A 14,996-nucleotide genomic window follows, 5' to 3' on the forward strand; every position below is an offset into this window, starting at 1 on the left:
GACCTTTTTCATAAGTCTTCCTTGATCAGCACAAGCAGACCCCTATCTTGTGCCTTTGCTGGGAAAAGACCATGTCTCTAAAATTTAGAGCAACTGTCTCCCCATGGAAGAGCACTGTTGACTCTGTGAGCATCAGTGTTCAAGTCCAACACAGAGTAAAAGGATGGATTAGGCAACAGACTGCCTTTCAAAGAGAAACCTGTGGTTTGAAACAGATAAGTACTGAGGCCCCCAGGAGCAGTTTATACCCAAGCTGGACATAAATGCATTTTCTAATCCAATGAACTGTATTCTACTCCTAAACTTATTTTAAAAATTATAGAAAGGAAAAAATGCTTTACACAGCCATTATAGACTGTTAAGCATACATTAGCAAAACAGTACTGTGCCTAAAAGACAACCAGAGTCCTATGAAAGGATCAAGGGAAAAGTTAACAGCACCAGAAAAAAACCTCACTGCTGTGGAAATTGGTCATTAGCAATATGGCAGTACTACAGCAGTTCAGCCAGATGTCCAATTTGACTGTCAGCCTGCTGGTTGTGACCATTTTCAGGATGTGGCTGGTTGTAATAAATCTTTTTCTTAACACTGTAGGTTAAATCCTGATCACTCTTAGAATCTGTTACCAGTAAACAAATAGCATACTTGAACAGTAAAAATAAACTGTTACTCACAAGGTTCGAGATGGACCTATACATTATTTAGTTACCTTTTCAATAGTATCCTGAATTAAGGTTTATATGTTGTTTGTAACTAAAAGCATGTTAACTGCACATGATCAGAACACTTGTTCAAGCTTAGTAAAAACAATGGACTTGATTAATAAGTACCTGCTGAAATACTCTCTTTAATCAGAAACCTCATGTCAATTGTTTTAATACATCAAAGATCAGGAGAAATGGAGATTCACCCATTAGCTTATTAGACACATTCAAACCTTGTCTGCTTCTGCACTACAAATGTCACTCTGGTAAAGAATTTCTTGGTTCCTAATCCAGATGTTATTTTCTCAAGGAGCTTTCAGGAAAGGAGGGCTTGTAGCTAATGGAAAGGTCTTATCTGTATTTCTAAGTGGTCTAAGTGGATCATAAATATATTGTGTGCCCTGGGGGAGCTCATTATGCTGTTAGTTGCTTCACTTTCCTCAAAGAAACTGAGTACATCTTATTTACTGTGGGGATTATTTCATCAATACCTGTAAACAAAAGAAATCTTCAATGGAAGATAAGACCCAAGTACTATTTCTTTCCTCTTTAGAAAATGTTTGGAGCATAATGACACAAAGTTAAATTTAAAACAGATAAAATTCTGTAATTTTTGCTTCTGAGTGAAGTATATTTTCCCAACTTGGCTCTGTTTGCTGATGTTGAGCCTATGTGTCAGCCCCAAATTAAAGTAAACTCACTGTACCATTGACAATATGGCCAACTCTATTTTTAGGATTATCACTCTAACGAAGGCCAAACCACTGGGGCTGCTGAGTGGCTGCTCATGTGATGCAATGGGGCCATCTATAGCACATTACATGGGAGGCTACACCTCTGTGTTAGTCTCTCAGCTTGTGATGTAGTCAGGCAAAGGGTGTTTTTAATGCTCTAAGGACTGTTTTTCAGACACACTCTTCTCTGTGCAACTAACAGGCTCAGATGGCTCCATCTGTAATGAGACTATTCTCATTAGAGAATTGTCTCAAGGTAGCACACTGCAAATTTACTGTTCTGATGCAGTCAAAAATTTGAAGTGAAATCAAAACATGAAATACCACAGTAATGTTTAATACATTTCTAGTCTGCCGCAGGGCTTTCTGATGGCAAGTAACGGGAAGAATCACAGAAGGGTTAAGGTTGGAAGGGACCTCTGGAGATAATCTGGTTCTAGATGATGGGTCAGGTCAAGAGATGGGTGCCTCTGTCCCCTGCAGCAAGGAGTCACCTGTTTGCATGGACTCACCATTTCTTCCAGGTGGTCTTACATGGTTTAGGGTCAGGTGGACCCAATCCTTTGCTTGAAGGCATATCTGGCTCCTCTTCAGCTTTGAGGGTGGTGAACGTATTTTGCAGTTGTAAGCCCTTACATGGGGCAGGAGTCTCCCTCTTGGTGCCAGAGGTCACCAACTTCCGTCCTTCCCATTCCCCAGCAGCTGCACTTACCTTAATACTAGGGGTGGACACTGCCTATTTCTCTGCTGCAGTTGCGGTGTGGGGTTCTTCAAGCTGCTGCGTCTTGGAGAAGTCCCCATTTATCTCTCCTTCCATCCTCTCTGATGCTGCGCAGCTTGCTCCCTTCCTCCTGTAGCTCCTCCACTTGGCAGCACAGTTCCTCCAAGATGGCAAGCATCCTGCAGGACATCAGAGAGAAGCCCCAGGTACTCCCTGCAGCCCAGGACTTGGAGGGCTGCATCTGCTGCCCAGACCTCAGCCTGCACCAAAGCCCCTGCCCTAGCAGGGACAGCTGGGCAGACTGCCCCGTGGCATGTCACCCCCATAACCAAGACTATCACAACAACACAAATCCAACCAAGGTCCCCTTCTTCACACTCCTGCACAACCCACCACCTCTAGGAGCTATGCTTTGGGCCACGGCTCTTTTATAGTCCTCTCCTGAGCACCGGCTAAAGGGTACTTCACCCCACCACCGCCCTAATTGGAGGCAGCTGCAACAAGGGCTGCAGGCAGCTAATCATGCTCGTTAGAAGCTACTAGAGCTTCCTTGGCCCCATACCCTGGTGGTTCCCCTTCCCTGTTCCTTGCCTGGCAGCAGCAGGCACCCTCCAGTTTCTCAGAGGGTTCCCATGCGTACCCAATGGTCCTGGGACCTTGTCCCCCAAAGGTCCAGAAGCTCCCAAAGCAGAACGCAGAGACTGCTGCCCGAACAGCTGCCTCTGTGGTCTGCACCCAAGAGTATCTTGCTAAAATCTCCAGGCGCTTGTTCCTAGAGACCTTTGTGTGCTCTGTCTTAAGTATGCGTTTAATCTGTGTGAATAACCTAAAAATGTATCATATATATATATATATGTAAATGTATTTTTTATATATATATGTAAGTCTAATATATATATATACACACACACATTTCAGGCTCCCTTACGTATTTGAGATGTAGGCAGCCTCAATCACTGATTGGTGTCCCCGATACGTTCAACTGCCCATCGTCAGAGCCGTGCATAAACATTGCAGGAGAACGTGCTTAAACTCTCTTTGTGTTTGGGACCCAAAAGACATCTGGGTATGCAAAAGGTGAGACTCTTGGTAGTTTAAAGATCGCAGTGTAAGAATAGCTGCACTGCGTCAGACCAATGGTCTATCTGAAAGCGTCATATAGCAGATGCCTATAGGGGAGCGTAGGGGCAGGGCAAGCAGGTATGGGTATTTCCTCAGCCTCCAGAGGTCTGTGCAGCAGAGAGGGTCTCCTTAACTCACTTTATAACCCTTCTGCCCATCCCAGGCTGGGATGCGTTAGGATTTATTCACAAATTCAGCTTCTTTGACCACCAGAATCATTCAGGGTTTACTGACAGCCATTAAAACCAAGTGAGCTACATGTTTTCTCTTTTAGAGCTATCCTTAGGGTATTTAATTAAGAAGAGGCTCCTGACCAAAAGAATGATCATCAGATTATCTTTCTTGAAAGCATTGCTGTGAAAGAACGTAATTGCTTGCAAAGACTTATCCTGTAACACATTCTTCTATTATAAAAGCCATTTCCCTTCACATTCCAGGTATTCTGCCAAGGAACAAAGAACCATAGCTGTTTATATGGCTTTTTTCCTCTGTATAGTGTTTTAAGATGATTTGACAAAAAACATTTTTTTGCTTCTTCATTAAAGCAGAAATTAAGCTCTTGTCTCTCATGAAAGGCTGTGATGACCAGGTTAATACTGAATTGTCAGTCACTTTCTTGAGAACAGAGTTAAAAAAAGAGAAGACTCAAACTGCTTATACGTGTTAGTTTGTTTGATTTTTATTATGCTTACTTAACTTAAACGTGTAAGGAACACCATGAAGAAATCCCATCGCCGTTAGGATCCAATTCAAAAAAATCATGTTTGTAGAAACAGCATTATTGGTGTTCCACTTGCCTTGCAATTCAGTCATTTGTCCGTGACGCTTCTGCATGTCACGTTCATTAATGCATTTCTCCTTTAACACATCTGTGAATTGCTATTATTCACTTGTTTATAGCTGGAGAAATGAAGTCCAGAAACAGCAGGCGATCCACCTATACCCACACAGAAAGTCTCTGCAGCGTGAACCTCAGTCGTGGTCTCAAGCTAAAGTGTTAATTAACCGCTGGGACATGCTGACTCACCACCCACCAGCCCTGAAAACATGCTCTTACAACGGAAAGCCCAAGCTACTCTCTTCACAGACCTCAACCGAGCTGTTTGACAAATAGAATTTCTGTTCCACAATGAAATTCCGGCATTTTCAGCTTTGAATTTTTATATTACTATTTAATACATAATACCACTCCTCTTGTTCTCCAGAATGCGGTACAGTGGCCAGCGGTGTTCCCAGATCTCCCTCTGGTATACATCAGTAGCTGTGTGTTCAGCTAGGTTACATTAACCTTGGCTTACTCCATCACCATCACTTGGGTAACAGCACAGTTATTATCAAATACTCAGTGTGGTCTTCTTTCTCCTGGAAAGAGATTTTTACTTTCTTAGATGGCCCCTTGGCTGATATAATTCTATAAGAGCCTGGAACAATATGTTCTTCGCTAAATTTGTCATACAATAACCTCAACAACATTGCATCAGATCAATGTCTAGTTTCCCTCATTTATGCCCCCAAAACAGTGCCTTTGGGTAAACTGTGTCTTTCATCATTCAGCGTTTGACAACAGCAACTTTATTCACCACACTGAGAAGGAAACATTTTGGTTACTCCATATAGAACAAACATCCTAGAGAATTATTCCTAGATTAAGCATTAGGAAAGTTGGTAATGAAAGGTCTTGTTCACTGGACAACTAATTACACTTGCTGGGAATGGCAGCTTAAAGAGTAATGTAAACAAACAGTGATGCAGCAATTCCCTTCAGGATACGCCATGTGCAATTCTGTAGTGAACAAAGTCAGCTGAAACCCTCTTGGCCAAAATTTCATTAGTGACATTAAGAAAATGCCAGCGCTTGCTGATTTATGCAAAGTCCAGGGACTAAGCAGAACTTGAGAAAATGTTGCCTGTAAATTTTAAGTCCACTAAAAATGCAGTTTTATATAGTTTTTGCAAGTATTTTTGTCATTCCCACACTTCAGCCTAAAACAAACAAAAAAATGTCATGATTTCTTACTTGTTTCAGCCACTGAACTATGAATACAATTATTTACACTGGAACAGCAGACTTCACACTGTAAGGGTGCTAGAAGATTAAAAAAATGACCTTTTTTAACAATTTAAATCCCACGTGCCTCTACAGGGAGTATCTAATTACACCAATCTTTCTCGTTCACTCACAGTTTGCATGCACATACTTTAGCACCTTTTCTCCCTGCCCTTGGATGAATCCTGAATAGTTCAGACCACCAGCAGCCCCCAAATAATTTGTACAAGAAACATGTCATTATCCCTCTTTTGTGCCACTGAGGTCTGTGTCACTGGCAGAGCTGCAATACTCTGGCTAACTGCTAAAAAGCTAGGTAGGGTTTTTATTCCTTAATTTTGGGTGGCCACAGTGCAGTACCTCTATCTGGGCCAGGTGTAGGATCCACCTAAAGCCGTCGGTGGAAAGTGGAGTCACACCTAGTCTCCACTGTCCTCACAAGACTCCACGGGCTGTGGATGGAGCCCACGTAATTCTCTCGGGTGCAGACAGAGGTACCTCATGCCCTTGGGGACACAGCAGAGCACCCCGCCTCCCTCCCAGCTTCCGTGTCGGAACGGTAGGGTTATGCTGGGGACCCTGTGTTGTATCTGACTACACATCATCTCAGGTAAAAATCCTAAGCTTCATGCAATGTGGATGTGGGGAGATCATTGCCATTTAGATCACTGGCCTTCTCCTGTCCCAGTGTGAAATCTTTTACTGTAGACATGGTCTATGCTGTTTGCTTCCCTAAAGTTAAATAAAAAGTATCCCATCTGCTTCTGCTCTGTTGATCTTATCAATCATCTATAGCCACAAAGCGATCTAGAAAGGTTTTTCACACCTATTGTTGGAGCTGGTTTGTGTGTGCTGTGTAGCAGTAGCAGAAATGCTGCAGATGCCCTACCCTCACTAAAACATGCTTATCTGCAATCAGAGAAAATTGAACCTCAAAGCAAATTCCCAAGTCTTTTTTTTACTCAACATTCGTTGTATTTCTTTGTGACTTCATGTCACGGCTTACTCCATTCTCCTCTACATCCAGATGATTCAGTTCTTCCCAGATTTCTTTACATGCCTCTAAATTGACCACTGGATGTCTGACCATACTGCTCCCACAGTTAACCACACCAGCGACTTGCTGGAGCATCTCTCAACCCCTGGCCTTCGCACCCGTTTCCTTTCTAAAAAACCCCAAAAGAGTCGAGGAAAAAACTGGTGCATGGCTTAGCCCTATACTGGAACAGATGGATCATGCACCCAAACCCAAAACTTCAGAACACTTCACCAGACTGAAACTCTCTGCTCTGGTTCTTGGAATGTTTTCCCCCATCAGGTACTAGAGCTGATATTGGAAGATCGTCTCTTAAGCGGAGAAGAGAGAACAGTTCCCTGCTTGGATACACTCCAAAGGTAAATTGCTTTATTCTCACCTATAAACCAGACCTGAAATGGGGATGGTCAAACAGCTCTAAGGGCAATCCCTTCTTCTAGGGATCTCAGGCCAACACTAAGGTCCAGTGCATGAAGAACTGGGTACAACGGAGTAGCAACAGAGTAAGCAAACTCCATTTACAGCAGCCTTTCCAAGGAACACAGTTTCTTCAAACAACTTTATAGCTTCTAAATATTAAGAAGGCACACAACGTAGCTACTCATACATAAATTAAAATAATTTGGAAGACTAGCACCACCAGCCCATATTTGTCTCGACAGTCTTGGGTTCATCTTGTCTGTTCCTGAATCATTTTTCTTTACATCACAAAATCTGGAATGACTGAACATCCTTGCAAAATCTGTGACTATTTCGCTAGTTGCTACAGCTTTTCCTTATTTTCAAAAAAATCTCTTTTCTATTCAGCTTCTACAACTTTAAGCAGAGGAACTGCTCTTCTTTTCCTTTTCAATTTTCTTTGAATGTCATTTACCCATGATTCTGTTAGGAATAAAGCATAGTTAAATGAATTTCTTTTGTCTGTGGTTAATATAAGCAGAATTAATATAATTGAGATGGGAGTTCCAAATCCAACGTGCCTTTCAATTCCTTTCAATTATGTTTCATTAAAATTACCCTATGTCATTGGTAACAGTTATGTCAGGTTTATATGCCAAGGAGAGAAGCCAGCTTCAAATGACAATTTTCTACCATACCAAAACCCTAACATTTCTGTAACTACATTACTGAGCATCTATATTATTATTCATCTGATGCAAATTTCTTTATGTCATTCCAGAGTAACTAAATGCATTATTCCTTAACAAAACTCTTGGATGCACCTCTTAGTTTGTGCATGATTTGCTTACATTGTTTTAAGTTACAATCACTAACCCTCTGCATCTTCGCATTCAAATGAGAGACTATTTTCGGGACACTGACAGGAATTGCACATCACTTAATTCTGCTCTAGTAATATTTGAATCATTTAGGGGAGTAGTCATCTTGACAAAAACTGTGCAAATCTGATCCAGTCATGGTGCGAGGAATTCCTTTGCAGAGATGTCAAAGCCATCAGAAGTTGTGTAATTAGCAGCATTGATAATTTTTGGATTTCATGTTGCTTACACTTTTATGAAAATCTTTGTAAGAGCTCTCCATAACCTGTTAACCAAAGTTGTAGACAATAAGATTGTATGCATGCAAAATGAGTGTTCATTCTACTGTTTTCTCTGGTTTTATCACCTGAATCCTATTTCCTCTGAATCTTGTGATTTTCTAATTTTGTTTACTGCTATGGTAAACGTTCTCTTTTAATTACTTTCTCTCTACATGGCACACAGACATCACTGAAAAGCTCAATACAGAGAAGCTTTGCAAGCTATTCTAAGAAAAAAACCCTGAAGAAGATCCGAAATCCAGTGAAGTCTGTGAAAAACCTCCCTCCCCCTGTCCTTTGGAATGGGTCCCAAATGAGGTGCTGCACTTTTGTGCCAGACTTCCCCTTGCCAAAGGAAAACAACAGTGACCTGCCTCCAGCTTTTGTTCCTTGCAGAAAGCACTGGAGAAGAGATGGTAACACCTCAGCTTCCCCCTCAAACACTCCAAATGATGAGCCCAACACGTTTATGCAGGAACGTACGTGAGCGCTTATACGCCAGCCCTGTTCTTAGAGACTCTCACTGTAGGAAAATGAGAAAATAAACTACTTAACTGTGCAAGTAATTTCAGCTGGAGCCGATTATCCATCTGCTAATACAGTGCAGCCTGGAAGCTTTGCCAATGACAGATTAAGGTCAAACGAATGATCATTCCTACGAGATACGCTCCTCTTCCTAAACGTATTTTTCTTTCATTATGTTGCGAAATGCTGATCAAAGACCCTATAATAATGTTATATAAATTTCTTGTAGCGAAGCTACAGCAAGTTTCTGGAATCACGCAGGGGTCCAGACAAGCCAGGCAGTATGTTTAAGACAGAGACTCTGGTCTGAAGAGCTTACAGGCCAAAAAGGCAAACCACAGGAAAAACTGCAGAAAGAAAGTGCTACTATTTCATTTTACAGGGACAGAACTAAAGCAGAGGGCTTGTGGGAATGGGGCAGGCAAGGTTTGCAGACACTGAAATAGCAGTGGCAACTTTAAAGCCTGCGTCCAGTGACAGGGTGAGGCTGAAACTCCCCCATGACACGTCTAAGAATATTTTCCCTGAACTTCAGTTTGTGCTGACTTGTTTTTTGTAAAAGCACTTTTTCTAAAAGGCTTTTAAAGATCAGCTTGAGACAGCTTTGAAAACCCGAACCTGCACGGCTGTGCACACGCGCACACACACACAAACTGCATGCAACTGAAGAGAAGGTCTTAGTATGGAAAGCATTAAGCAAACCGAGTGACAGGGACTGCTACTTCTGCAGCCCAAAATATAAGATGTCAGAGACAGACAGGTGATCAGCAGTATTTAATTTTATGACTGGAAGGTTACACAAAGGTAATTCAGGCATGTTTCAGATTCAGACACAGGTCTTAAGTACTAAATAGGTAAGCCTCGTTCACTCAGGTGCATTGCTCAAGCGTTTTAAGTCTTTGCACAAGCTGTCTTGTCTTTTACCACTGCTCTGACCACGGGAAAATGCTCTTTCCTCAAAGCCAGCCACAGAATCTGTAAATTGAGGATTCTAACACTGACCTCTTTTTTTTTTTATGTAGAGCACTTTAATACCTACTGATGAGAAATGCTGCCTGGAAGCTGGGTACCGTTACATAAACCGAGCATCCTCATGCCAGTAATCCGCAGATGTCTCACAAATTCTTGTGTAACGGACTGGCAGGCGCGGTGCATACGTTGCCTCCTCTCAAAGAAGCTGCTTTGCACAGAGGATAAGAGCCTACTTAGCCTGTCCGCAGTAGCTGAGCTCCGACGGTGCTCCATCTGTGCCACACACGGCACAGGTAGGAAAAACAATAGCGCGTCACTGCCTAATTAGGGACCGCAGCACAATGCCAGGCACATGAGGAACCATGATTAAAACCGTTTCGAGCTATGCTTTTGAAGGGGCGGGGGGGGCTGGTAAAAATAGGAGTTTGCTGAAAGTGAAGGCAGTCTGGCAGAAATTTGGATGTTTTTAAGGTAGTTCAGAAACTATTTTAGTTCCCATTTCTCCTCAACTTTCATATTTCCCAGTAAAAAAGGGAGAAAAAGGGAATAATAGGAGAAGTGAAGTAAAGTCTGACTTTTTAAAGAGACTGGTTCACTGTGAAACAAATTTTGTCACACACAAAAAAAAGCTTTTTCAAAGGAGATGAAGCACAAAGAGACAGGGGTCATGAGCTTAGAGCACACTGCTGGAGGTGCTTAGGACCTGGATTTTGTCAGTGCATATAAGGCAAACAATTTAAATATATCTAGATACCTAACACACATGCCTAATTACCTTCATCTTTCCCTTAAGAATTTCACAGGATGCTCGCTCTCTGCAGCATAGGTATGTTTCAGTTGCAGCAGTGAATGCTCAGTATTTTTGAAAAAATGGATCAAGGGCTTTGAAAAGAAGTAATCAAGACCCTCTGAAAACCAGGAACACACAGCTAGTGATCACTAGTCAGCTTGGTTCAAAGGGCTGAAAGACAACACTGGGAAAAAGAATTCATCATAATATTTATGGAAAGTCAACTTTCAGAGAGGACACCAGAGTTTTTTAACATGCCAGAACAGCAGACTTGTCCTTTCTTTTTTCCCTTCTTGAAAGTAGCAAACCAAATTAGGGTAAAAAAAGCCCCAGTCATAAAAGTAACCTTCCTAAAACCTAAGGAATTTTGCCTGAGCATTTAAAACTTGATGATTTTTTAAGTGACAAAACAGGGTTCCTTATAATGGGTAAGTGTTAAGCTGTCTTCATTACCTCAGGAACCAAGAGGCTGAATCTCTGTTATGGAAGGCTTGATGTTGATCTGAAACTGCAGAAACTTCTCTCTTCAAGTCCTGCGCAGATCTACAGCTAATGAAACCTGTTCCCCACTAATGAAAGGCTCGTCATATGAAATCACTTTATTATGTCCTTGGGCCACACATGAAAAGCTTGCAATACAGGACCTGAAATTAAGGGTAGATGCAGAAAAGTAGCCAAGAACTTGTTGGGTTATAGATGTTGGACTGCCTATTATTTCTGAAGATTATTCTGCCTATATAGCAGAATAATGGGGCAATACAGTGTGGGAGTGCCTGTTGTACTACTAACCCATAAATATGTTCCTCACCAGAACTGTCAGCCAGGTGTACTTCCAAACTATCCAATGATTCCTAACTGCTAAATTTCAAAGTATGCAGAATTTTTACTAATTAATAACTAACTTGTGAAGTGTTGTGGTTTAACCCCAGCCAGCAACCAAGCACCATGCAGCCGCTCACTCCCTCCTCCCAGTGGGATGGGGGAGAGAATTGAAAAAAAGAAGTACAGCTCGTGGGTTGACATAAGAATGGTTTAAGAACTAAAGTAAAATAAAATATAATAATAACAATATTAATAAATAATAATAATAGTAATGAAAAGGAATACAACAAAAAAGAGAGAAATAAACCCCAAGAAAAGACAAGTGATGCACAACGCAATTGCTCACCACCCACTGAGCGATGCGGGAGCAGCGATCCGCCCCTCCCGGCCAACTCCCCCAGTTTCTGTACTGAACATGAGGGTCTGTGGTATGGAATGTTCCTTTGGCTGGTTCGGGTCAGCTCTCCTGGCCGTGCTCCTTCCCAGCTCCTTGTGCACCTGCTGCTGGCAGAACACGGGAAACTGAAAAATCCTTAATTTAGGATAAATGCTACTTAGCAACAACTAAACCATCAGTGTGTTATCAACATTCTTCTCAGGCTAACTCCAAAACACACTGTACCAGCTACTAAGCAGAAAATTAACTCTATCCCAGCTGAAACCAGGACATGAAGTCATTGAGATACTATCACGCTGTAACCTTCAGCAAGCACTGGCAAAGTGGGATCTGTATCCCAGATTGCAGCAGAATTAGCTCAGGCAGGCTACAAATTTGGGGGCTACTCCCAATCTGTGCATCGTTTTGTAGGAAATGTATCAGAGTGGATTCACAGATTTCAAGGACCGTCACAGTGAAGCTTTCGAAGATCCTGTACTTGGCAACAGAAATCACTAGATCATCTTCAAAATCATCAGTATTTAAAATAGCAGACTTATTATTCCTTTTACACACCTTTCTAGTTTAGAAATGTTATTTCGAGATAAGCAGGTGATTTCAGGAGCCGTGACTTTCAGCAAAAAATAGGAGCATCACGAGACCCCATTGGAAACCGAGACAGCTGGTTACGTAGGACCATGGCCTATTCCTATTATTCACAGGGATTTTTCCCACCGGTACGTATCTCATTCTCAAAAGTTACTCCCAGTGGATCTCAAAGCTTTTTAAAGCCCATTAATGCGTCTTTCAACATCAGCCTTTGCTAAAACCTCTGCTGTAACCCTCCAGTTGTGTCAACAGCCTCCCTGGCCACATGGACCTGGGCAGTAATCCCTATTTTGGAGTCCCCAGCCTTGGGCACGTTATTGGTATGGACACGCAGAAGGCAGTCCTCCTCATCCTCTCCAGGGGAATGAGGAACCTTTGCCAGCACCACGCCTTGCTTCCTGACCAGACCAGAGGAGCGCCACCAGAGAAATGTGCCCCTGTTCCACATTAGCTCAAATGCTATAATTTAGAAAGCACCTATCTATTGACTTAACAAATGGTTAAAATTCATTTTCTCTCAAATCCCTGCTGACAGGGCAGGTGTAACCTGCTGAGTAGCCCCTGCCTGGTGTGGGTTTGAACTGTGGTCAGGCTGGGGAGGTCTCCTTACTCAGCCCATCCCACCTGCTCGTCCTCCACCCTGGAGGAAGCAAACCCACCCGTTGCACGAAGCCGGGTGTTTCGTTGATGGGGGGTTTGCACCATCCATGCTGAGCCGACACAGCACCAGGTGGAAAGAGAAACACTACCCATCGCAGCACGGGTGCCGGCGCACTTGGCACAAGCAGCCCAAAATGACTCACTCCGAAACATGGGGAAATTATGTGTGAATGGAATTTGGCTCTCACAGCCCTCAGCTCTGTGTCTCTCACAACTCTGAAGTGTTTTAAAGTGTTATTAATGCATCCGCCTTACCTGCTAAGGGATTTACTAGGCGGAGGTAAGCCCAACTGGGGTGAAGAGCATGGAGGATGCCACTAGAAGGAACCTTGAATCCCAGTAAACAGCTACTGCTGTCCCTCCGGAGAGAAGGAGGCTGTAAATAACCTGCTGAGGGGCCAGCCGGGCGACGCGGCTCTCGCCCTGGGTGCACGACGTGTCTGTCTCCTCTCAGTCCCCCTCACCAGGCTGAGCCCCAGCCCTCCTCCCCATCCCTGGAGGGACGGTGCTGGCCTCCCTCCTCGCTCTCCTGGCTGCGAAATCACCTGGAAAGCTCGCTCTGCTCGCTCAGCGAGCGTCGGGAGCCTTCTGACTGCGCCGTTCAGATTCTTAGGAATACCTTCTGTGGTATAAAACTAGTGACACCTGCTGAAAAAACACATATGATCCAAGGTATACTCATTACCCAAGACTATCCCCATTTTACACCGTTGCATCTTGCTACAGAAGTTGTCCCAACGGCATCAGCAAAGGATCATCTCCTCAGAAAGACAGTGGTGCTTCGCACACGTATAAACAATGTCTTACAATACAAGCCTCTAGTTAACTGTATGATTGCATACTCTGGTGAAAGGCCAGTTAACACCAGAAAAAAACAGTTTTCTGAGGAAGAGGTGGGAGACGAAGAACAAGAAATCCTCTGAGCGTGATCCATTGCATATACAAGGAATCACATTTCCAAAGATAGGGTCTTATTATTTTGATGCTGTAGGAAGAAACAAATGCAAAATCTGAAATCCTGTGCTGAAGCAACAAACTGGTCTTGGATCCATGTGGCCTTGCTGGAGACCACTTTGTTTCTCAGTGTCCTGGTTTATATTTAATGTAGAAGAAAGAGTCGGAGAAAAATCCAGTATACTGAATATAATAACTGTGTTTGTCACAACGTGCCATTTATAGTATTTTCTGGCAGGCATTCATTATGTTCTGGAAAGAGAAATAGTTCCACGATGACCACTTGTAGCCCTGGATGGAGCTACACCATATGCATTTCTCCAACTGTCTCAGTGAGGAGCCATACCCTATTTCCCATCTGCCCAGCTATACAGATTTGGACAAGACTTTTAAACCATGAGTCATTTATAGCATTTGAGTAGTGCCAAAATGAGACATCTGTATGTTTGATGTTATATTATACAATGCCCTGCTGCATTTGAATAGTCTGTAATTCAATTTCAGCACCTATAAAATGAGCATGGTATTCACCTTTACAACATGAGCTGAGAGGCTTTGCCGAAACTTGCGGCTCAATGCAAGTTATATTCTAAAGCACTCCGAAATTCTCACAGGAGGGCGGATAATAAAATGAGATGCTATATACGAATAAATTATGGCAGCAAAACTTCTAGATTTCCCCTTTAATTTCTCTACTTGGTGAAGTTATTTCTGTTTGTGCTTTTGTATCAATGTTTCTCTGGTACTGGATTGCATTAGATAGTGGTGTCCAACCCCCAGTTTGAATTAGACAAAACTGAAATAGAAAGAGGATTAAAAACATAATATTTCAGAAATAGAAACTGGGTCACATATTACGGCTTTCTCTGGGGTTTGCCAGAAAAATTAGAATTAGGATGAATTCAGCACTGACTTCTTTACAGTTTACTGATACGGGGCAACAGTAAGGATAGATGGACACGTATCTGTGGTACTTCCATGGCTTGAAGTCAAACGCCACCTGAACCTCTATAAAACTGTAATGTCCTTAGGTCCCAAACATCCCAGGGGTAGAGAGATGTACCACTGTTGTCATTCAGGAGCAAAACTCCAGGCATGGAAAGGCTCTAAGCTCCCACAGTCGTGCAGGAAATCTGTAGAAGCGGAGCAAACTGATCTTAAGCTTCAGAAGTGCAAGGGTAGATGTGCTACATGCTTTCTCTGTATGGAATAGCATCAGCAGGCTTATTCATACCAGTATCAAACCAACCTATTTTTGGTTGCATAATTCGCCAATAAAGGAAGAGGAATAATTTTAGGAAAATGTGAAGCAAATGCATGGTTTATGCCCTGTATGTGGAAAGAAATTCCTTTAGGGAGGAACAAAAGATTTTGGTACAAAGA

General features: G+C 42.6%; 1 protein-coding gene across 2 annotated transcripts in view; it reads right to left on the reverse strand.

Moving 5' to 3' along the window:
* The window catches only part of SNRNP48 (small nuclear ribonucleoprotein U11/U12 subunit 48), a 46,496-nt gene that overhangs the window by 25,542 nt on the left and 5,958 nt on the right, over positions 1-14,996 (reverse strand). For both annotated transcript variants that reach the window (XM_049823936.1, XM_049823937.1), the window contains one exon: positions 2,152-2,339. The gene's annotated coding sequence lies outside the window, so the exon portion shown is untranslated. The remainder of the gene's footprint in view (positions 1-2,151; positions 2,340-14,996) is intronic.

This window comes from Accipiter gentilis, chromosome 20, assembly GCF_929443795.1.
Source record: "Accipiter gentilis chromosome 20, bAccGen1.1, whole genome shotgun sequence".
Classification (NCBI taxonomy): domain Eukaryota; kingdom Metazoa; phylum Chordata; class Aves; order Accipitriformes; family Accipitridae; genus Astur; species Astur gentilis.